We start from the raw sequence: 25,503 nt of genomic DNA, 5'->3' as shown, positions 1-25,503 counted from the left end.
AGCAACATTGCTTGGCTGATGGAACCAAGAATGTGCCCATCCTGCCAGACAGAATTGGATGGATAGAAACAACTGGAAGAAGATGATCCCTCAGGCAACCCAGTCCCAAGTCATACAGGGCTTTGAAGGTGACAACCAGCACCTTGAATTGCTCTCAGAAACACATGGCAACCAATGCAGGACCCAAAACTAGTGGTGTTTCATGTGCTGAACAAACAAAAGCATTTACAAATCATGCAGTTGCATTCTGTACCTTTCTGCATTCTGTATCAGCTGAATCTTCTGAAAGCTCTTCAAGGGCAGCTCCATGTAGAGCGTGTTGGATTAGTCCAAAATTTGTATGGAGGATTACAAAGGTCTTGTTCATATGCTCAATCCAATCATTTGCTTTCAGGATAAGGGTAATTTCACAACCGAAAAATATTTAGTTTCATTTTAGTTTTCTCACTAGATTAACTAATTTGGGGGCAGAAAACCTTTTAATCTTTCCTCTTGGTAAATTGTCAAGATTAAGAAAATCTCGCTGATCTGCTATATATAACCCCAGGATCTACCACACGATCACAATCTCTTGCCGAACCTTGATTCAGAAGACTGAGGAAGTCTCAATGTTTTATTCCTATGATACCTGTTGTATTTCTAATGTGTTTCTTTTCTTTCCCTTGGGCTCCAGCTGCAGCTTTTCATCAGCCATAATTCAAAACAAAGAAACATTTTCTTTGAAAAGATAAAGTTCTCCAGTCAACTGGTCTGGACTCTGAATATCCTCAGGCATCTCGATTAACAGCAATGTGCCAGAGAAAGGGAGAAAGAAAAAATGATCCCCAAAATACAAGCTAAGGGCCTGCCTCCTGCTTTATTATCATTAACCCATCTACAAAAATTCCAGAGCAGCTGTTCTGTGTGAGATGAGAGCAGGCAAGAAAGAAAAAAAAGATGCAGATAGAAGAATAATTAATGCATGATCCATAAAATTCCAGTTTGCAGACGTGTGTTCCTGCTGGGCAGTTAAAAAGCAGTGTTTCAAGAGCTCATCAATTATTCATAGGCCTATACCATTTTAATACTTAAACTTGTTTTCAATTAATCTTTAATTAAATCTACTTTTAAAAAAACAACAACTACCACACAGCCATTTGCCTGAAGCAAGGTCCTCTTAACTACTGAAGAATCAGTCTAATGTCAGGAATAATTCATGTATCACTAAATATCTATACATAACCCAATTCCATGTAAGAATTAACACAAACTCATTGTATTATTTATCACACTTGATCCCACACTTTATTTGGTTAACACTCTGAACTCTCTCCGGATCAAATTTAGCTTTTTTTAATAGTGATGCCACGATCAGTGTGTACGAAACCTTACAAAGAATAATATGTTTTACAAAACCTCTTTTCCAAAATGCTTGCAAACTTAAACTAGAGAAATGAATGAGAACTAGAGGCAGAATTAATCCAAACATTTAGCTCAGATAATGTATTTTAACTTTGTTATAATTTCTAGTTATTAAATTTCCAAACAACATTAAATACATAAAGCATATTACTAGTATTAAATGTATCCTAAATTAAGAAAATGGCAAACTCAGAAACTAATACAATATTCATTTTTTATGTACACAATATATATTCTGAATCACTCGGCAGATTCTCATAGCCTTTCTGTTTTGTTTTGTTTTTTAAAAAAAGCCAACTCAAATATTAATTATATGCAGGGCTGCTCATCTGAATTGGATTGTCATTCACGTAAGGGAGGACTTTAAATAAATGTCAATTCATATATGGATTTTTGGATCACTTCAAGGACTAAGAATTTAATTTAATTTAATTTAATAATTTGATTTCTATACCGCCCTTCTCCCGAAGGACTCAGGGCGGTGAACAGGGCAATACACAATAAAAATCGAATACAAAAATTAAAAGTCATTAAACATCATGCCCATAAAATCAATGCATATTAAAGTTAAAACTAGTTTTAAAAACCCAACCCCATCCCGTCAGACCAGGCCAGCTTGTTCGAAAAAGAATGTTTTGAGATCGCGCCGGAAGGAGCGAAGGTCGGGGGCCATCCGGAGCTCAACCGGTAAGCGGTTCCAAAGGTCTGGCGCACCCACAGAGAACGCTCTCCCCCTGGGGGTCACCAATCGGCATTCTTTGATTGGCGGCACCCTGAGGAGGCCCTCTCTGTGGGAGCGCACTGGACAGAGGGAAGTTGACGCCGGCCGCAGGTGTTGCCGTAGGTAATCCGGACCCATGCCATGAAGGGCTTTGTAAGTCATAACTAACACCTTGAACCTCAAGAAGAAGCTGTGGGAAAAAGAAAGGAGAAACTATGTGATTAATAACAATCAATGTATAACAATTACCCCCAGCACACAACAGCATAAAAATTCTGGAAACAAGATTTGCAGACATTTTTCTTTAATTTCTATTTGGAAGGGTGGCAAATTCATGAAATATTTCGACATAAAAATAGCAAGTGTATAGCATTAAACAGGTATGAAAACCAATGAATAAATAGTAAATTACATTGTGACATACTGTATATGTAAACTAATCTACATTTTGGTGGCCATATGAATGCTTGGCAAGATAAGATGGACCTATAATTTATCTCTACAGAGTTTGCAATAAGGAATTATAGAGACTACTTCTAAGACCTAGCTGAAAAGTTCTACAAAGCAAGCATGATGAGTCTGAATGATGAGATCACATTCATGTCCAGGAAAATGTTTGGGTCTCACTTCATGCTAAGCATTTAGGTGATTTGTTTTGTCTGACTAATGAAATCGGGCATTTTAGTTCAAAACTATGATATATGATCTAGTATTCTATAACAACATTCCAAAAACAATCAACCAAAATGTAGACCTCTTTTTTGAAACAGCAATGATTTGTCACTTCCATCTATAAATAACAATACCAAAAAAATTTGGATGGCACTTAGAAAATACGCACATTGACACAATTTCCATCCATACTGCTTAAATCCACTAGTTCATTGATACATTGCAACATCCTAGATTCTTGGGAAGAATTTGATGCATATGAAGGCCAATGCCAGCTAAAGAACTGACAGCTGTGATTACATATTTTTGCGTATGTAATAATTTATTAAATTTATATGCTGCCCAACTCCCATAGAGCTCCTGTGCAATGTTCTAGAATAAACTTCAGTCCTTTAAATACTAGAATTTGTTCATCACTATTGATTTCTAAACTGTGCTGTAGAACTCATTCCAAGCATTCCAGCTGGCTACTAACAAAGGGGCGGTCTTGTAACAGAAATATAAAATATATTGTCCAGTATATTAATTTCAGTATTTATGCTGCCTTTATACCGAAGACTACTGTCCACTGGCCCTGATTTTCTTTAACTGTACTCCATGCCGATCAAAGATATTAGGGAAATGACATCCCAGCTTAATTCCTGAATTCCATTCAACCTTCCTGTTGCATAGCATCTGTAAAAAGGAAGAACAGGGTTAACTAAAACTGGAAAAAGTCAGGTGAGACACAGTAAAGTTTTCAATCTGTTTCTTTTCATAATCCTAATAGTTCCCTGGAAAGGGAGGGAGGGAGGGAGGGAGGAAGGAAGGAAGGAGGGAGGGAAGGAGGGAGGGAGGGAGGGAGGAAGGGAGGGAGGGAGGGAGGGAGGGAGGAAGGAAGGAAGGAAGGAAGGAAGGAAGGAAGGAAGGAAGGATGGATCTTACACTATATATTTTTGCATCAAGTGAAAGGCTGTGTCTTTCAGCTCACAGAATTTTCACACGACTGCACTATGATATTTGGCCAGGCAAGTGATGAAAGGAATACGTGAGAGAGCTCAGGACCACAAAGCTGCTCATATATAGTTCTTTTCAAGGCTGCTACTTTCCAAGCTAAACCCTCAACAACTGCAACCTCTGAAAAGTCCCAAAGTCCCCTCTGAAAACTCAACAGTTCCATTAGATGCCTGGGAGAGATCAAACAATTACAGATATTCCCCATTTACTGTTTCCCTTGTTTAGCAACAGTTTGAAGTTGAATCAGTTGAATTAAAAAAAACAGCTTTGCCACCAATCCTTGCATATACAACAGCCGCAACCTCCTGCAGTCATGTTACCATTATTTGCAAGCTTCACAACACCCCAACATGCAGAATTAATGGAGAGCACAAAAAATGAAATCAGAAGGTGCAGTCATGTGATGTTTTGCTTAACCACCCATGGATATTTAGCAATAGTCATCAGTCCCAATTGTGGTTGGCAGGCAAAAATTAACTGTAGACCATTCTCCCAAAAGAGATTGGTGATACTGGTCAATCTAAACCAATCAGAGGATCATCTGTCCAAGAAAAGGAACAGATGATAATGTCCTCCACCCTGAGACAAAAAGCAGTTCTAATGTGTAGCCTCCTGTGCATGTTGGTCCTCACTGAACTGGGACAGATCCATAGTTGTCATGGTGACCATCAGTTCCTCTGCCAACTCCGATTTCTCTTCCAAGGAAGACAGGTTGAAGACTGCACTGCCAACTCAGCAATGAAGTCAAGCCCAGGAATGAACATCATTGTCCAGTTGGTGAAGACTTCCTACTCTTAAGCAATGTCTACAGTGTTACAAATGTGTCGGATGGGAAGCTTACAAAAAGTCCTGGATATCTCTTTGCCTGAATTTTAAGAATGGAAAGGCTGTGACGGAAACACTCCATTAAACTGCAGGCTGATTATACCTAAATTGTGTGTGAGCTTCTTACCAAACTGCCTCATTGCCCCAGGCATAATAAAGAATGACAGCCAGTAAAAAAAAACCTTTTTTAAAAAAAAAGCTCATTAATTTATTAATGTTGTCAGCACAAAGAAAAAAAAACACAAAAATAATTAAAAGAACAAAATAATTTAAAAGGAGATGTACAAACATTGTAAAATCCAGCAGCCCTTTTTAGAGTGACCCAGATCTTTAGGGGGAAGCATAAGTTGGAAAACATTTGAGGCTGCAGGGGAAAAAAAATCCATTATTAAGAGTTTAAGAAGAAACCTACTGCAGATATAATGCAACAGCCACCAAAGCCAAAATAGCCCAACTTTCATAAAATAAGAAACATTTAAAAAAAAACAGATTACTACTTCTGTACTTCAGTAACAACTTCTCAGCCTTTTCTGGATAAAAAAACCCTCTTGATTCCAGAATTGAAACAAACAATAACAGAAAAAAAACACTGCAGTGATAGAGGGAGAGTTTAATCCCTCTTTGCATAGTTGCCAATCAAGCTTTATTAAATGGTTCCATTTCTGAATAATTTGTTGGGGATCTAGAAAAATCATTACCTTTTTTGTTGGAGATATTCCACTTAGCGGGACAAACACAGAATATGATTTCATAGAATAAACCTCAAAAATCTGATAAGAGGACTAAGTTTTTGTGCTAAATGAAAATTAAAGCTTCCATAATATGCAACTTCAATTCCAAGCTTGTATTAAGGCTGCAGTGAGATCTTAAGTATACATTTCTTCTTAAAGACTGCTGTTGTTATTCAGCAATGTTGCTATTAAGCTTGGCCTTATAAGAAATATTTCTAAATCATAGATTATTTCTATAATGTAGAACCTGTAAATAGGTCATTTCATCTTGAAGAAATATTCACTTTCAGTACTATTTCTCCCTCCTCAGTACATGAATGTCAAAATTAATGTTAAGTCTCTGCTTCAGCACCAAACAATCTTATATCATCTACTCAGCTTCTTATTTGCAAGCATTCAGTATTTCCATATCATGGAAAATAAATCATGTGAAAGAGCTTTTAAAGTAGTAAGCAACTCCATCTAGCTTTGTGTTGATGTAACTTTCTTTCTAACTTAGCTCTAAAATATCTTCAGCCTAATCAAGAAACTGCTCCTCCTTGGATGAAGAAGGAATGTGTTCTATTTTCTTGCTTTGGGGCCCATAATTCATCAAGTAAAAACACAACAGAAAGATGAGAAGTGTTTTTCCACTTGCCAGCTAGACAGTAAGCAATCAAAATGGAGAAGATAGCCTCTAAGCATGGAAGAAGACTAAAATCATAAATCTTTACCTCTTCAGACCATTCAGAAATCCATACTTTTCCTTGTCTGAATGGTGACAGGTATGATCTAAAATATAAGATATATGCTCTAAAAGAATGTGTGCCATTTATCAAATTTATCACAAAACCTCATTGCCTCCTTTGGTTCTCTCCTCCTTCCCATCCCCATTATAAAGCAATATTTGCAATAGTGGCGAATATAGAATAAAGTAGAGCTGGAAGGTACCTTGGAGGTCATGTAGTCCAGCCCCCTGCTCAAGCAGGAGAACCTATACCATTTCAGACAAGTGACTGTCTAGTCTCTTCTTAAAAATCTCCAGTGATGGAGCGCCCATGATTTCTGAAGGCAAGCTGTTCCACTCGTTAATTGTCCTCACTGTTAGGAAGTTTCTCTTTAATTCCAGGTTGCTTCTCTTTGGTCAGTTTCCAACTATTGTTTCTTGTCTTGCCCTCTGGTGCTTTGGAGAATAGTTTGACCCCCTCTTCTTTGTGGCAGCCCCTCAAATACTGGAATATTGCTATCATGTCACCCGTTACTTCTTTTCTTTAGACTAGCCAAATCCAAGCCCTGCAGCTGTTCTTCATGTTTTAGTCTCCAGGCCTTTGATCATTTTAGTTGGTCTTCTCTGAACTTTTTCCAAAGTCTCAACATCTTTTTTGTAGTATGGTGTATTCCGGGTGTGGTCTTACTAGAGCTTTATAAAGCGGTACTAATACTTTGCGTAATCTTGATTCTATTCCTGTTTATACAACCCAGGATTGTATTAGCTTTTTTGGCTGCACACTGTTGGCTCAGTCAAGTAATCATCCACTAGGACTCCAAGGTCCCTCTTACACTTTCTGTTTGTGAGCCAGGTCTCGCCTAATCTGTACTTATACCTTTGGTTTTTCCTGCCTAAATGTAAAATTTTGCTTTTCTCCACATTAAAAGTCATTTTGTTGGATAGGGCCCCTTGTTCATGTTTGTCAAGATCTTTTTGGATCCTGACCTTCTAGGGTCTGTTTAGTGTCATCTGCAAATTTGATGAGTTCCCCATCTATTCCCTCCTCTAAGTCATTAATGTTGAAGAGTATTGGGCCTAAGATGGAGCCTTGTGGTACCCCACTGGTTACTTCTCCCATGTGGTTGTAGTGTCATTGAGGACTACTCGTTGAGTATGGTTTGTCAGCCAGCTACAAATCCATCTGGTGGTGATGATGTCTATCCCACCTTTTTCTAGCTTACTAAGCAGCAGGTTGTGGTCTACTTTGTCAAATGCCTTACTGAAATCTAAGTATACTATGTCCACAGCATTTCACTGGTCTACTAATTTAGTCAGTTTATCAAAGAATGAATGCAAGGAGTTGAGATTGCAGAATGGTGAAAGGAAGGCATTCTCCACAATTTTAAAATTGTCCCAGAAAGGTGATTCCAGGACTCAGCTGAATACTGAGATTTCTCTCCAAATGATACTCAGAAAATGGGATTGCTATTATCCATGATACTGAGTAGGAAATTAATCTCCATTCTTTAAAACTACAACCCAATTTCTGTCTAGCTTAGAAAAAAAAGTATTACAGAGTCAGGAATAAAACTTTTAGCACCTGCAAAACAATTCTACATATTAGTACCAACTCAAAGCAGATTCTTCTCTTAGGAAATTCTTAGGGAAGGCTTCATTTTAGTGCATAAGTAGCAAGTTTATCAAGGCTATGACAAAACAATAATTAAAAAATGCTCAAAAGAGTGGCTTTTGTCCTGTCTATAATGCTTAACATGCCTAAAATAAGCTATTTTTTGAATTGTGCTGATTGAAGTAAAATATCATGAGTTTAATTACTCTGAACATGTTCAGAACACTAAGAACTATAATAAACCCTGGCCCTATTTCTTCATACAATAAGCCAATTAATAAGAACCTCTGATGTGAGGATGATTGCAGTTAAGATTGCAGCTTTGTACCCACAGAACATTTCTAATTAGCAGTCAGTAAGTATAATAAGAGGGACGCGGTGGCTCAGTGGGTTAGAACGCTGAGTTTGTCGATCAGAAGGTCGGCAGTTTGGCGGGTCGAATCCTGAGTGCCGCGTAACAGAGTGAGTGCCTGTTACTCGTCCCAGCTTCTGCCAACCTAGCAGCTCGAAAGCACGTAAAAATGCAAGTAGAAAAATAGGGACCACTACGGTGGAAAGGTAACAGCGTTCCGTGCGCCTTTGGCATCTAGCCATGCCGGCCAAATGACCACGGAGACGTCCTCGGACAAGCGCTGGCTCTTCGGCTTTGAAACGGAAATGAGCACCGGCCCCTAGAGTCGGAAACGACTAGCACACATGTGTGGGGGAACCTTTACCTTTACCTTAAGTATAATAAATAGGCAGTATTTAGCCAAGCTCCACAGATCTCAAAAAGCTAAGGAGAATTAGTTCTGGTCATTATTTGGAAGGGAGACCACAGGAAATCCACAGGGATCTAGATTAGACTGGAAATCCTCCTCCTCCCCTCCCCCCCCAAAAAACTTTCTGGACAAGGAAGAAATGGTGAATTGAAGAGAGCTCCACTAAAAATCACTCACAAGTGCTCCAGAGCATTCTTGTCACCTTAACCTGATTTGGGGAGATGACAGAGTGATAAACCAAAATTACCAAACCAGATGTCATGGTTAATGCAGGACTAGAATGCATAGTCTCCTAGTTTTTTGTATGGTGTCTTAACCACAACCAAACTCTCATATTTGTATATCCCTTTTAATTATTAATTAATTATTTAATCAGCTGGTTTCTTTTGTATGTCCAGTGTAGCATTCTTATAGTCTTAATTTCAGATCAGGTAAAACATGTTTCTTTTCCATAACATATTTTAAACACGGTCTATCTATAGAAGCAGAGATGCTTAAAATTAACTTCTGGGCCCATTGTTCAAAAATAACTTTCAACATTCCCAGTGTCAAACTATTGCATTGAACTTCATTATATATTTGTAAGTATAATTTAAGTGTTCTTCTCCTTTAATTTTAATCTTTAGCACCTTTTTTAATGTTTTGTTGGTTTTTAAGAATTACAATCTTTAGTGCTTAGTAAACAATGTGTTGTACATGTTCACATATTTAACATTAACTTCTTCAATATACCATATATACTTGAGTATAAGCCGAATTTTTCAGCCCACTTTTTGGGCTGAAAAATTCCACTTCGGCTTATACTCCAGTCAACAAAAAAAACTTACCAAGGACTTGTGCGCGGCCGAGGCTTTGGTGCTTCCGGGATCGCGCGCACCTCTCCCAAGCCACCGCCGTCCGGAGACCTGCTGAAGTTTGGGGAGGTTTGGGGAGGTGCGCGCGCACCTCCCCAAACCTCCCCAAACGTCGGCAGGTCTCCGGACCTCCGCGCCCTGCCTGCCTGCTTCTTTCCGCAGCGGAAAGAAGCAGGCAGGCAGGGCGCGGAGGAACGGAGACCTGGGGAGGTTTGGGCGCCTCCCCAAACGTCGCCGGGTCTCCGTTCCTCTGCGCCCTGCCTGCCTGCTTCTTTCCACAGCGGAAAGAAGCAGGCAGGCAGGGCGCGGAGGAACGGAGACCCGGCGACGTTTGGGGAGGTTTGGGGAGGCGCCCAAACCTCCCCAAATGTCGCCGGGTCTCCGTTCCTCCGCGCCCTGCCTGCCTGCTTCTTTCCGCTGCGGAAAGAAGCAGGCAGGCAGGGCGCAGAGGTCCGGAGACCTGCCGACGTTTGGGGAGGTTTGGGGAGGTGCGCGCGCACCTCCCCAAACCTCCCCAAACTTCGGCAGGTCTCCGGACGGCGGCGGCTTGGGAGAGGTGCGCGCGATCCTGGAAGCACCGAAGCAAGTCCTCGGTAAGCTCCGGGCGGTCACTTGCTTCGCGTCTCCTGAGGGAAGGGGGGGCGACTGGAGCGGGCGTGTTTCCTCGCCTGCTGGGCGCCGCGATTTGCCCGGGGAACGCGCGGGCCCCGAATGGCAGCGTGGAGCGAGGAAGCGGACAGCCAGGGCTTCCCCGAGAGCCGCGGCCACACAGGGTATTCCTGTGTATTCAGGCTTGCAAAATGGCGGCAGAGGCTTGCAGAACGGCGGATCGACTTATACTCGAGTCAACAACTTTTTCCAGTTTTTGGGGGTGAAATTGGGGGTCTCGGCTTATACTCGAGTCGGCTTATACTCAAGTATATACGGTAAATCTGTTCAGTAATGCACAATCCAGTATTTTTCCCGATTCTCCTTTCTTCCCCATATTTTTTCCATTTTCCCCTCATTACAGTTACACTATACTATTGATGCATACAAAGTTAGATATAAACATCCTTGTCATATTTTACTAATATTGTACAAATAACAATAGTATCAACATAAATCAACATCCTGTTTTTCACGCTCTTGTAAAGGTTTGATTTCCCATCAATATTTGAAATATCTTTTTCAGTTATGATTTTCTCAATATTAATTACATTTATATTGCTAAAAATTTTATTCATATTAGCCATCCTCTTGTTTTCATATTTTCCATACCAAAAAAAATATGAAAAAAGAATGCTATTTTAATTCTAAATCATATCTTTCATTATAAAAGTCTGATTATATCTAAGGGTCATCTATTCTTTTAATCATATTCAAATAATAAGGACTCTGACAAACATATAATGCCCCCTCTAATCGGTCAAACCCTCTGTTTTTTAAAACCTAATTCTCGCTTTCTTTCTTTGCCAAATAATACAAGAAAGCAGCCTGATGATTTTTTTATTTCTGAAAATGAAAAAGGATTTGAAAGTACTCTTACCTAGGGTGACCCAAAACTGAACGCTGAACATGTTCAATTATTGGAAGTCTTTTAAAAATGGTTCACATTCCAATTCTGTTTTGAAGTTGAGATTTAAGGCACATCCATGCAATAAATAGAAATTAGCTACATATTCAAGGCACAGTGTAAACCTAGAAACTTTAAAGGGCAAAAGCGATAGGCCATCCTGGCTAGGGCTGGTGGGAGTTGTAGTTAACAATAGCTAAAACACCTGTTTTTCAGCTTCCCTCCTCTATACAATAGAATCAGAGAGGAGAACAGAAGAGAGGGATATATTTGTAGAGAATATTGTTTTTATATCCAGACTATGTTCAGTGCAAACCTAATTCCTGCATTTGATTGTCTTCATACATAATTGCCATCTCAAAGATGACTCTGTTTTTCATGGGTCAACCTCCCATAATTGGTAACAAATGGTGTGCATTTCAGCAACTGTTGAGAGGGAGCGTCTGTATCTGTGTGTGTGTGTTTGTGTGTGTGTGTGTGTTTGTGTGTGTGTGTGTGTGACAGAGAGACAGAGAGAATATAATGGTTACATCATAATCTATATAGTTTGAATTGTTTTAAGAAACCAACATAAGACCAAAGTTTTGCTCTGTGCTGCATAATGAGTATAAATAATGATATAAGCAAAAATAAGCATGGAAGGAATATATGCGTACAAAATTGGAAAATTTAATCATCCAAGCCTTGACTGAGTAGCATTTTTAATACAAGATTGGATGTGATGAGGATCCCTGAGAAATAAAATTCAGACATGGTTATTAACTTTCCAGATATTTCCTCAACTGATGTTCTCTACCTCCGAGATAGGAAATTAAGTTGGAGAACACCCAATTAGGCAAAGCTGAATGAACAGATTTTCCAGTTATTTGTGACATTTTCGTATTATGCTGACCTTCTGAAATTATTTGTGACAATTTAATTGCTATTGAAACAAATATATGATGTACTGCTTCCACCAAGAATTATGGATATGGGAAGGGGAACCTGTCTTTTGGTGTAAATAAAACTGGCCATAGATTATAAAGACCACAAATAAGTATTATTACATATCTGAAAATAACATAACATTTCTAGCACATAATATAGTGTATGAAGTTTAGAGTTATAGTACAAGAAATTTTCTCTTAAATTTAGCTCTAATATTCTTTCTAAAGATTCACAGCAATACTCAGAATATGGCTGTTATAAGAAAAACACACCAGTGGATAATTTAGAATAATTTAATCCATTATTATTTGAAATAAAAACAATAGAGTGAGAAAATATATAACTTCTCACAGTGCCATTGAAGTTCTTCCTTAATAAGAATGCATATGTCCCCAAGGCTCACTTTTGGGCAGAGGTATACCAGCACTGAAAACCAAAGAGTTGAACTGGATCAACTTCTCCTGCTAATCAGGTTTCTTGTAAAGCTATTGTTTCAAATTTGGAAAGAAATTTCAACATTATTTTTTTTTGCTCTTGTGGACTTTTTAACCAGAAAAGCAAAATATAAATATTATACATTTGTAAAAATAGTAAAGAGGAGAAGGATTAAGTGGGTATCAGTATATCACTTGCTGTTGCTGTTAGTTGCGAAGTCGTGTCCGACCCATCGCAACCCTATGGACAATGTTCCTCCAGGCCTTCCTGTCCTCTACCATCTTCTGGAGTCCATTTAAGCTCACGCCTACTGCTTCAGTGACTCCATCCAGCCACCTCATTCTCTGTCGTCCCCTTCTTCTCTTGCCCTCAATCTTTCCCAGCATTAGGCTCTTTTCCAGTGAGTCCTTCCTTCTCATTAGGTGGCCAAAGTATTTGAGTTTTAGCTTCAGGATCTGGCCTTCTAAAGAGCAGTCAGGGTTGATCTCCTCTAGGACTGACCGGTTTGATCGCCTTGCAGTCCAAGGGACTCGCAGGAGTCTTCTCCAGCACCATAATTCAAAGGCTTCAATTCTTTGGCGCTCAGCCTTTCTTATGGTCCAGCTTTCACTGCCATACATTGCAACTGGGAAGACCATAGCCTTGACTATACACACTTTTGTTGACAGGGTGATGTCTCTGCTTTTTAGTGTGCTGTCTAGATTTGCCATGGCTTTCCTCCCAAGGAGCAATATATCACTTATGACCACGTAATTTGTATGGTTTTTGAGGCATCCCCATAACCTTTAAAGAACTTAACATTCTGTATGGAGTAGAAGGTCAGCAGTAATGTAAAAGAGGAGATAAAAAGAGAAGGTACGTCTGAAGCTTCCATCTGAAACTACAAAATCAGTTTGAATACAGCGCTATGTGAGATGAGACAGTAGAACACTCTGACAAGTAGCTAGCAATGGAATAAAAGTAGAAATAGGGAATCTGAACATAGTAGCAGCAAAATTTTACCAAACCCCTTGAATTCATGAAAGATGGAGCATGACTATTAACAAAATTTTCATTTGATTTGACTGGGAGATGTTATAGTTGTTCCTTCCTCTTTTAAAATAAGAGTCTGATGGCTTTGATCAAATGTCAAACAAGTCCTACATACTCTCTTTATAATGTTAAGCAGATGCCAGTGGGAAGCCTTTAAACAATATTTTTTTTCATTTCCAAGCAGGAAAATCTTGTCTTTTGCTGCACTGCATTATACAGAGAATAGCAAGAAACCTTGCTGATAATACCAGAGAAAAAAGAGAGATAAATGTATTATGCAGAGTATCTTATAATCGGTTTTAGATAATCTTCAGAAGCACTTTTGATTTGGGGTGATGTAATAGATACAGAACAATAGAAAGAACATGATTTTGTAATGCAAGTAACAATTGCATAATTAGTTCAGTTGAAAGTGTATATACTTAGCAGGTACATATTATGAGATAAAGATACCTGAGCTATTTTCCTTCATATCCAGCTTCAACTTCCTTAATAAGATTATCTATGAAACTATAACAGCGAAATGCACTTATTTTTGAACTTTCCAATTTCAAGGAATCCATTTCATAGCAATATGTTTAGAGAAAAAATATGGACATTTTCTATAAAGACTTGCTTTATTGAAAAAGATTCTGAGTATAGAAAAATAGTCTAAGATGGATGTAACAATCCACATACAGTACTCACCAGACCTGATGGTGCTTTTAGGTGATATCATTTGTCCCCAGCAATACACCCAATATTTCCTTGTGGTGGACACTGGACTGTTAATGATAAAAAGCCTATTTAGCTATATATAAGACAGGATTTCTTCATGCTTAATGTAGCCAGCTTGCCAGAGAGAGAGGAAGAGAAAGCACACTAATTTCAGGGAAACAACAACAGATTTTAGATTAGAGATATAAACAAGCAATAGGTATACAAATACATGAAAATTAAATCAACAGGACATGAAATGTGAGAAAACTATCAATAATAGGACAATGTCCATGGGATAGAGGTAAACAGAAAATAAGTTAATTGCGCATCCCTAGTCATGCCGGCCACATGACCACGGAGACGTCCTCGGACAAGCGCTGGCTCTTCGGCTTTGAAATGGAGATGAGCCCCGGCCCCTAGAGTTGGAAACGGCTAGCATGCATTTGCGGGGGAACCTTTACCTTTTTTTTATCAACGCATATAGTGAGAACAGGGGTGCAGTAATGTTGAGAATGGAAAGGCATTAAAAGATCATAATGATCTATGATTGTAATGTAATAAATTGTAATGATTTATTATAGTATTCTCTTACGATTTGTAAAAACTATGTAAAGGGGACTCACTTTCAAATGGACAATTTGTTTAATTTGGACTCCATTCCCGAGCATCACTTATTCTGTAAAGAATAAAACTTTGCAAAGATCTCTACTTCTGGTATAACTCAATTGTGAGGAGTATGCTGGGCCAAGAATCCCCAATGTTCCTGGGGCAACATTAACTTACAGAATACAAAATAACAGAGTCGGAAGGAACCATGGAGATCTTCCACTCCAACTCTCTGCTCAAGCAGAAAACCCTATAACATTCTATACAAATGGCAGCCCAATCGTGACGGAGCACCCACAACTTCTGTACGCAAATCATTCCACTGATTAATTGTTTTCACTGTCCAGAAAATTTTCCTTAATTCTAGGATGGATCTCTCTTTGGTAAATTTTCATCTGTTATTTCTTGTCCTGCCCTCAGATGCTTTGGAAAATAGGTTGACCCCCTCTTCTCTGCAACATGTAGTCAAATATTGGAAGACTGCTATCATGCCACCTCTGGTCCTTCTCATCGTTACTCGACTAGACATTCCCAGTTCTTGCAACCATTCATCATATTTTTTAGCCTCCAGTCCCCTAATAATTTTTGTTGCTCTTCTCTGCATTCTTTATAGAATCTCAATATCTTTTTTGTATCAGTGACCAAAAATGAATACAATATTCCAAGTGTTTGTCTTACCGGTGTAGTATAAAGTGGTACTAGCACTTCAAATAATCTTGATATTCTTCCTCTATTGATGCAGCCTAGGATTGCATTGGCTTTTTTGCAGCTGTAACACACTGTTGGCTCATATTTTAGTGGTTGTCCACTAGGACACATAAATCTCACTCATAGATATTGCTGTTGAGCCAGGTAGCACCTGTTCTATAATTGTGCATTTGGTTTTTATTGCCTAAGTATAAGATCTTACTTTTTCACCATTGAATTGCATTTTGTTGCCCAGGATTGAAGTCTGTCAAGATCCTTTTGGATCTTGAGCCTATCTTCTAAACTGTCGGCTATTCCCCCCAGCTTGGTATTATCTGCAAATTTGATGAGCTCCCCTTCTATCCCCTTATCTAAATCATTTATGAGGATGTTGAAGAATACTGGACCTAAGACAGAATTTCGGGGTACCCCTCCCTGCATGCTACCCTCCGCGTAGATGTAGTTTCATTAAGGACTACACATTGAGTGTGGTTGGTCAGCCAGCTATGAATCCATCTGGTGGTGATGCTGTTTATTCCACAGTTTTCTAGCTTAACAAGATGTAGGCTGTGGTCTACTTTGCCAATTGCCTTACTGCCCCCAGTATTTCCCTGATCTACTAATTTAGTCACTAGTTAACTTGGAAGATTTAATGTTCAGAAAGATATGCCTTCCACTATCAGCAGTTAGAAAACTGTGCATCAGAAGGAAAAACTAGCAACTCTACATTTGCAGTGAGACTGAAGAGCAGCTCAACAATATATACTTATCAGGATGGTGAGTTTTTCTTGACATTTTTAAAGTAAAGCTTCAGTTTTTAGCTGCCTTAACTTTGGGTTTTCTCCATAGATGAGAAGGTCAGATTAAATGGCTTGCAAGAGTCTTATATTCTAATATATCTGAAAAATTTTCAATGCTAAATTTCCATTGTGACAAAAGCTTATGGATATAGGATCTGCATTTGCATGTTCCTTAGCCTTTTTCCCCTGTCTTTTCCTACACAGCCATGGAGTCACAAAAGCTGCCAAGCTCAGTACCATCTGTTAAGATAAAAAAATCAAGTGGCACTCTTTTTTTTGCCAATACTATAAAATGCTACCATTAAAATGACATGTGAAAATCCAAGCTAAATGTAGCATGCAGTGTATGAAAATCAGATGCCACTAACTCAACCATCATGTTGACAAGCACTTACATAAAGTGATGGTTATGGGGCAAGGCAACAGGAACAAACTGCAATCTAACATACAAAAAAAAACCCCAGCATTTGCAAGACTTGCACCGTGATGGGGTGTCTGAGTAGGGCAACAGAAGCTGATCGAAGAACTGCCAGCAATTTCCAGACCTCCTGAATACTGAGAGAAGAAATTAAATACATTTTACCGAGGCTACTACTAACACCTCGAATTGAAAGATCCCAAGATAGTAATTGGATCTGCAAAGACTAAATGCCCCATGTCAGAGTGCTGGCACTGAAAGCAGAGGCTAAAGAAGTGGCAATAGGTGCCAGACAGACTGATAACTGCTAGGAAAGGCTGAAGCACTGGAACCTCTTGGGGCTGGTAACCGAAGTAGCCTGCACAACACGGAGGCGCCAAGGTGTCACTGATGCTTCCCTTGTAGCTTGAAAGTGTCAACTTGTTTTTTAGTGTGACTGATGAGTCACCAAATCACAGACTTTCTCTCATCTTTCCTACAGGTTAGTGCATTACCATAATCAGCTACTGCTGGATTGCTGAGGAAATTTATTAGCGCAACAACGGCACACGTAATATTTTCCAAAAATTGGTCAGCTGCAAATAGCTACTTGTGAAAGTAGCAATTCTTTCTGCTGCAGAATGGGGAAAAAAAGATAAAACTTTCCCTCTGTGGATTTCCAGCACAATGTAGTACAGTAAAACAAAGCATAAAAAGCAGCAAGATTTTATGCCATTACCCTTCACAAGAGGAAACTCGAAGTGCAAACAGATAAAACTACTGAGGAAATAGTGGGAAACAGAGTAAAGTAATAAATGCTGGTGGCGATCAGATGCTAGAACAGTACAATGCTTGGATGCTGAAGTGCAAATCTGAGCAACAGGAATGCCGATGCTAAGTCTAATGTTCTGGAATCCCATGAATAAAGGCTCGAGCTTTTATTTCTTGTTTCCTCTCTCTGTCACAGGAGTAACCCACAATCCATAAATCGGTTTTTTCACATAAGCAAATCCATCAGAGTAAAAATTTCTGTTCTAGATGATCTGGCTGATTTGTTTCTTCTCAACATGCCCCTTAGATATTCAAAGGAAAATATATTTATTTATCTATTAAAACTCTAAGCCATCTAACTCCAAACGACTCTGGGCAACTTCACAAATTTTTAAAAAAAGGAAAAGAACATTTATATGTTATATAATTATAATGTTTTAAATAAATCAAATAGTGAAAAAAGCAACAATGGCACCGATGGATCAAACAAGACACCTTCCACATCCTCCCCCAACTTAAAGAGGCCCATCATATAAGCTAGCTCAGGGGTAGGCAACCTCGGCTCTTTTATGACTCATGGACTTCAACTCCCAGAATTCCTGAGCCAGCTGGCTCAGGAATTCTGGGAGTTGAAGTCCATGAGTCATAAAAGAGCCGAGGTTGCCTACCCCTGAGCTAGCCCAAGGCCTGGGGCGAGGAGCAGGTTTCTAGAGCTTGCCTGAAGATAGGTAGAGTTCTATTCCATCTCCAAACTGGCAAATAAGGCCAGCAGCATGATGTGCAAAAGTATAATAAAAGATTAAAGGTACTCACCAGACTGTGATATCATATGATACAATGTGGTAAAATGTTACTTGGATTTTACTTTTTTAAAAAAACTGCTTTAAATTGTAGGTTGAGACACAAACCACCAGGTTCAAATGATCCTACTTCCATCACATTCTGCAAAGGCCCAGCTCTCTGGACAAGCCAGTTTAGTGAAGAGGTTAAGACATGTAGGAAATCAGCCCCCACCCTTTCTTTCTTTTAAGAGTAAGGAGGAAGCTGCCCCTTGAAAAGAGCTGACTTGCATCCTCCTGGTGGTTTTCACAATAAACCAAAGCACCTGTGAATGGACACGAAAGGCAGGGCTAGATGAATCAAAAATTGGAATTAAGATTGCCGGAAGAAATATCAACAACCTAAGATGTGCAGATGATACCACTCTAATGGCAGAAAGTGAAGAAGAACTAAAGAGCCTCTTGTTGCAGGTGAAGAAGGAGAGTGCAAAACTTGGGTTGAAACTTAACATTAAGAAAACCAAGATCATGGCATCTGGCCCTCTCAATTCCTGGGAAATAGATGGGGAAGAAATGGAGGTAGTGACAGATTTTATTTTCCTGGGCTCCAAGATCACTGCAGATGGGGACTGTAGCCAAGAAATTAAAAGACGCTTGCTCCTCGGGAGGAAAGCCATGGCAAATCTAGACAGCACACTAAAAAGCAGAGACATCACCCTGTCAACAAAAGTGCGTATAGTCAAGGCTATGGTCTTCCCAGTTGCAATGTATGGCAGTGAAAGTTGGACCATAAGAAAGGCTGAGCGCCAAAGAATTGAGGCTTTTGAACTATGGTGCTGGAGAAGACTCCTGCGAGTCCCTTGGACTGCAAGGCGATCAAATCGATCAGTCCTAGAGGAGATCAACCCTGACTGCTCTTTAGAAGGCTAGATCCTGAAGCTAAAACTCACTTTAGCCACCTAATGAGAAGGAAAGACTCACTGGAGAAGAGCCTAATGCTGGGAAAGATTGAGGGCAAGAGAAGAAGGGGACGACAGAGAATGAGGTGGCTGGATGGAGTCACTGAAGCAGTAGGCGTGAGCTTAAATGGACTCCAGAAGATGGTAGAGGACAGGAAGGCCTGGAGGAACGTTGTCCATAGGGTCGTGATGGGTCGGACACGACTTCGCAGCTAACAACAACAAATGCATTCATAAAAGCAGAATGCTCTCTGTGAATGGAAACTAGGTAGCTGGACAACTCCATTCATTATAGTGGTGATGAGTGCACCATTGGAATTGCTGAAGGACTAGAATAGGGAAACACTGTTGCAGAAAACATCTATCTACGTGATTGCTAAGAATCTGCAATGACTTGATGGCACATAATAATCAAAATTATCATTACCTTTTAAGGTTATTAAATACTAGGCACTGGCTATAGCACCTCTTGAACTATCATGACCCAATCTCCAAACAATCCCTTTCTTATTCCTCAACTCTTTGGTCTTTCAAGAAAAAAAAACCATACAGTACTGTGTGACAAAACCAGCCTGGATCTCAATAGAGACTGTGGAGACTGTGTTTACACTGTTCTGCTTGCTGTCACTTGGAAGAACAACAGCACCCCCTAGAGATGGCTTTCTCCTTTATAACGTCACTAGACTACAATTTTAACACAAATTTATCTTGGTTTAAGAGACTAGAACAAGGGTCTTCAAACTCGGCCCTTTTATGACTCATGGACTTCAACTCCCAGAATTCCTCAGACAATGTGCTTGGCTGAAGAATTCTGGGAGTTGAAGTCCATGAGTCATAAAAGGGCCGAGTTTGAAGACCCCTAGACTAGAGCAATAATTCCTAGTGGGAGACGAAAGGCTTCATATAGCATATGAAATATAATATAACGAACACATTACAGTTATAATTGTAAAGATTCGTGAAAAGCTTTCCTTGTGAATCACATTTGAGTTGTAAGATAAAAGTTTCTCCTACTTCAGTCATTTAATGACCTGACTAGAGAATAGAGAATAGAATAAAGCTGGAAGGGACCTTGGAGATCTTCTAGTCCAGCTCCCTGCTCAAGCATGGGAACCTACACCGTCTTAGACAGGTGAATGTCTAGCCCAGGGGTAGGCAACCTCGGCTCTTTTATGAGTCATGGACTTCAACTCCCAGAATTCCTGAGTCAGCTATGCTATGCTGACTCAGGAATTCTGGGAGATGAAGTCCATGACTCATAAAAGAGCCGAGGTTGCCTACCCCTGGGCTAGCCTCTTCTTAAAAATCTCCAGTGATGGAGCGCCCACGATTTCTGGGGGTAAGATGTTCCACTGGTTGATAATCAAGCACTGGGATTTCAGCACCCTCTTCCATCCACTGTTTTTCTTTTATTAAAGCTCTGTTCATATTATGATATATTGGACTCAGATCCTTATTTTGCACGTCCATATCTTATTTCATTCACAACACAAACATCCTTCCCTTTGTGCAAAGGAAGTAGGCAGGGTCAGCTGGGAAAGTATCAGGCACAAGAAATTCGGGAATTATCTTCAAATTTTATCTAATTTTATTAGTCTTAGAATCATGCCCACTCTTAATTATTTTGCTTTTGAAGATACTCTTTAGTGAGTTATTTGGTTGCTCCATAGTTTATCATTGTTTAATAAAACAAAGTTTATAACCATTTCTCAGTATTTTCTAACATATTTGTATTTAGTCCAAGGAAACTTAATTCCTGCTGGGCAACATTGTTCTTCGAATTAATCCCAACTGAGACATTTCTCTTCCAAATAAAATCATATCAATTTCTCTCCATTCCTCCTTGGGGTTCATCTTAAGAAGTTTCTGGGAAGCTAAAATATAATTGTAACTCTCGCTAGTTTGGTGTTATCTGCAAAGAAGAAAGAGCAGCAAACATTTGATTTTGGTGCACAGTATGCAATATAAGGAGGCAAATATGCAAAAAAACCAAATTTGCTATAACAATCTCACTTTATTAAAAATGAATTAGAGTAAAGCAAAATAGCTAATTTTGAACAACAATTTAAACCTACATCACATAATTATCAGATCAAAAACTGAAAGCAAACACATTTTTTCAATCCAGTTCACAACTTAGATCAGACATGTCAAACACAAGGCCCGGGGGCCGGATCCGGCCCACGAAGTGGTTTCATGTGGCCCGCGAAGCCATGCTGGAAACAGTGAGGGAACGGCCCCCACTGCCTTGGCCCTGGCCCAGAGACCCTCCTTCTGCCAGAGACCCTCAGATCTGTCCCACTCCTGCCCAGGCCCCCATAGGCACCCTTGATGCGAACGATGTAGAGCTGGCCATGCCCACCCAGTAGGCCACGCCCACCCTGGCCATACCCACCCGGCCCCCTGAGGGCAACCACAATGCTGATGCGGCCCTCAATGAAATTGAGTTTGACACCCCTAACTTAGATGATCATTTCTTTCCAAATGCATATTATTATATAGTTTTGCTATATTCTAAACCCAATATAACCAAGGTTTCTGATAAGTCAACAACCCAAACTTTCAATATATAATTTAAATTACATTTACTTCTTTGAATCTCAATTTTCCTCTCAGTATATTAATAAAAATATAAATATAAAATCAAAATGGATAATTAAAGAGCAGATCCAAATCAGGTGTGTTACTTCCTTCAAATGTATTACATTTCCAGCATTAAAAAAATGACAGACAGCCTTCATTCAACATCCAGCAAAGTATCTCATGAAAAACATATTTTGGATGAATTAATCTCGTGTTCACAGATACATATTTAATAGTTTTTAAAACACAGTCACTCGCTGGTTCTTTAAAAACATTTCAACTTTGTACTCCAAAGGTCTTCTCAATTTTCAACACTTATTATGAATTTTTTTTCAGTTGTTTATATAGATGGACATTCTGCCAAAATCTCTTCCAAAGCGCCCATAATTTAGCTCCTAATACATTGGGTCTAGGCCAAGAAACGTCGGAAGTCCTGAGAGGAAAAAAAAGTCTTTGTCTTGCACCAGATAAGTAAAAAAACGGACTAGGCAGCTCATACAGACAAACAAGTGACTAATTTAGACATATAGACATGTCTATGAAAAGGAGGGGCAATACAGTAAAAGGACCAATGGGAAAGAAAATGCAGAACATTAAACAAATACCAGCTTAACAACACAGCTATTTCTTGTTTGGTATGATTAATTAGATCAATTAGATCTAACACAGCTATTTCTTGTTTGGTATGATTAATTAGATCAATTAGATTATTGATTAGATTAGAGCTCAAGAAAAGGTGCTCGAGACACTATTGCCTCCACAACAATAGTCTTGTGGGATAAGTTGATCTGAGAGATGCCGACTAGCCCAAAGTAACCTGCTGTAACTGAGAGTGGACTTGAACCTGGCTCCTTCCACTCCAAATAATATAAGATACGCTTTCACTGTAATTTACAGGTACGTTTAATGGTTCCAAAGTGAAATATAATACTTTTTTTTATGGTGGCTGCAAGCAAGTGCCCAGCACAATTGAAGTGACTCACCTTTATTGCCTCCCTCTTCCACTTCGAGTAGTGTTTTTGAAAACTATATTTTTAAATTATAAATTTGTTTCCATTTATTTATTTGCATAGAAACTATCTAGCATGTCCTATGGTGGCATGCTAGATAGTCCTAGGGATGACAACATAAGTTGTTAGAGATAATAACATAGGTTATATTAAGCAAGATTGTTAACCATGATAGTGTAGGGCTGTTATTAAATCCAGTAGTAGACTTACCAAATTAGATATTGGAACAAACTGATAGATGGACCTACCATTGGTTTTGATTTCTGGGTCTGTACATTCTGCTACATACTGTTGCTGGTGGTAGTTGTTGTCCTAAATTGGCAAAGACTGTGAAAAGAAATGACAGACAGTATCTTAGCTGACTTATAGATAACTGTTGACATGTGTGAGTAGTTCTAGCTAGAAACTGCAGATGACATTAATAGTACTCCCTTGTTTTCAATTCTATGTGCATCTTGCAGTAGATTAGTCCTCCATTATTTAACACAAGGGAGAATTTTAATTTAGATAAGAAAAAATTGATCTAATTCTTCTACCCTGTAGTTTGCAAGATATTTGATTAAAATCTAATTGCATATTTCTGCTTGAAGAGTCTACATAGATTTTATTGCACCATAGAGGCAAACTACCGTATAAACAATGGATGACGTGATGCATTTGGGGTGGCACTTTAAATATCTGATACAGGTAGTCCTCAACTTACAACAGTTCATTTAGTGACCATTTGAAGTTGCAATGGCATTGAAAAACGTGACTTATAACCATTTTTCACAATTATGACTGTTGCAGCATCCCCCATAGTCATGTGATTTACATTCAGATGCTTGTCAACTAGTTCATATTTATGACAGTTGCAGTGTTCCGAGGTCATATGATCACCTTTTGTGACCTTCTGACAAACAAATCAATGGGGAAGCCAGGGTCACTTAACAAGGGCGTTACTAATTTAACAACTGCAGTGATTCACTTAATGTGGCAAGGAAAGTCATAAAATGGAGCAAAACTCACCTAGCAAATTTCTCACTTAAGAACATCAATTTGGGGTTCAGTTGTGGTTCTAAGTCAAGGACCACCTGTATAAGGTAGAGGAAATATGCCCAACTATACAGTTTCATCAGAATGTTCAAAAAAAGAATACACGAATGAACTATTGCCTCCTACTGGTGTGGTGGGAAGGCAAATTAGCTTGGAACTAAACAGATGGCATCTCGTGACCAGTGGAAATCCAACTCCTGAATTCATAAACAATATGGCGCACAAATTAATTTTATAGGAATTACTTTATTAATACCAGCCCCAGATCATCCTGTACTAGATTGGTTGAAGGAACAGGAATCAACCCAATATACATCTGCGGATACATATATTCGTGAAAAAGGAATGATAAAGAATTTGCCACAGTTTATTACAATCATCATAGTTAAAATTAGCTGAAATTGACAGATATTTAAGCAGTGTTTTCTTTTTCTTGGTGTTGGATGTAGCAAGAGCAGTTCTGTATGCTCTGTTGATAATATTGTAATAAGTAAAAATAAAAGCATCTAAAAAAAAGAATACTCTGTAGAATTGAATAAACAGTTTGATAATAAGTAAAAAAGGTTCAAATGCCCTGATGAATATTTGTTAGGGCATCCCATTATTCCAAACCCAATAAATAACACCCAACTTTAGATAACAGTCTATTAAAGAAATAATAGACAAAAGATTCACTATTTTAAAAAGTACAGTGTTTAGTCAAAATAGAGCAATAACTTCACAAGAGAAGGAAGCTTAATCTGCCACATTCCTGTACAAAAATTAAGTGCCACTAATAGTTTTATTTAATATGGACTTATAACTAAGCACAGTTATAGACATAGGATAAATCCCCCTAAATTTTGTTTATAAAAGTAGACAAATATATATAAACATTGATTTCCAATATCTTGCTTTGACTACCAATCAGCAACAACAACAAAAACAACAGGTCAGTCCAGGAGTCCAACCAACATCATACAATATTTACATATCTTTAACTACGACATCTCTTGTGTATGCCCCATCTGTACGCAAGATGGCAGCAAAACCTCACAAACTTGCCAGGGCACCAACAGTGCTAGAATATATATTATATAAGGTCTCCCAAGTTAGTCTAATCAATTGTCTGATTCATTATTTCTCAGTTCATTTCCTCACTGTTATTTATTTTGTCTTCGAGCATCACCCAATCATCTTTGTATTGTTATAAAAGTAATAAGAACTTTATATCACTTTAGCAATAGCCAAGTACATTTGTAAGACTCCATCACCCCCTAGTGAAGGAAAGTAGTTTTTCATATTGCTAAAACCTTAATTGTTCATCTATGATATGCTAATATTTAACAGGGATATCTACAAGCAGGGAGAGGGTGTCACAAAAGTCAAGCAGCCACAAGCCCTGATCAAAACCGAACCCTTTTTTATGTAGCTTGCTTGTGTTGGAAGACAAAAAAAGCAATAAGTTTTTTTCTCCTCCCAACAACAGACTGAAAAAATGCTGGTTCTCACCAGTAAATTGATTGACTAGATAGCAGGGACCACATCCTTTCATTTCCTGCCACAAATTGTAAAGGAAATAGTTACCATTTCCTGTCAGTCAAGCTGGACATATCAATCAGCTGCCCAGAGAGAAAAGTCGGAATGATCTGCAGGATAGAACAGCCTGGGGCTACCTGCAGCAGTCCCTGGGCTTTTGTCTGCAGAGCCACTTAGTAGAGCAAAGGCATACAAGTCCTTTGATATATTATTGAAGATATAAAACCAGCTCCGTGGTTTGCTTCTAGTTGCACCACAATGTGATAGAATAATTGTGAGCAGCTCAACACTGTAAATCTCATTCAATTCAATATAAGCATAGAACAGTAGGATTGGAAGGGATCTTGGAGGTCTTCTAGTTAAACCCCTTGCCCATGGCAGGAGATCCTATATCATTCCAGACTTTCTTTGGGCTTGACAGGATGGATACA

At 38.9% G+C, this 25,503-nt stretch overlaps 1 long non-coding RNA gene across 2 annotated transcripts in view; it reads right to left on the bottom strand.

Annotated features, from left to right (window-relative positions):
- Positions 1 to 1,455: 1,455 nt before the first annotated feature.
- Positions 1,456 to 25,503, bottom strand: part of LOC308666460 — a 31,391-nt gene continuing 7,343 nt past the window's right edge. Inside the window, exons 2-5 of one of the 2 annotated variants that reach the window (XR_014026133.1) lie at positions 13,916 to 13,992; positions 4,905 to 4,979; positions 3,347 to 3,469; positions 1,456 to 2,312 (exon numbers count right to left, since the gene is read on the bottom strand). This is a non-coding gene — a long non-coding RNA (uncharacterized lncRNA). Of the gene's footprint in view, positions 2,313 to 3,346; positions 3,470 to 4,904; positions 5,245 to 13,915; positions 13,993 to 25,503 lie in introns of those variants that run through there. The other variant, XR_014026134.1, reaches the window with a different exon arrangement.

Source organism: Vipera berus (assembly GCF_964194415.1).
Source record: "Vipera berus genome assembly, chromosome: 3".
NCBI lineage: Eukaryota > Metazoa > Chordata > Lepidosauria > Squamata > Viperidae > Vipera > Vipera berus.
This window is presented reverse-complemented; position numbering and strand designations above follow the sequence as displayed.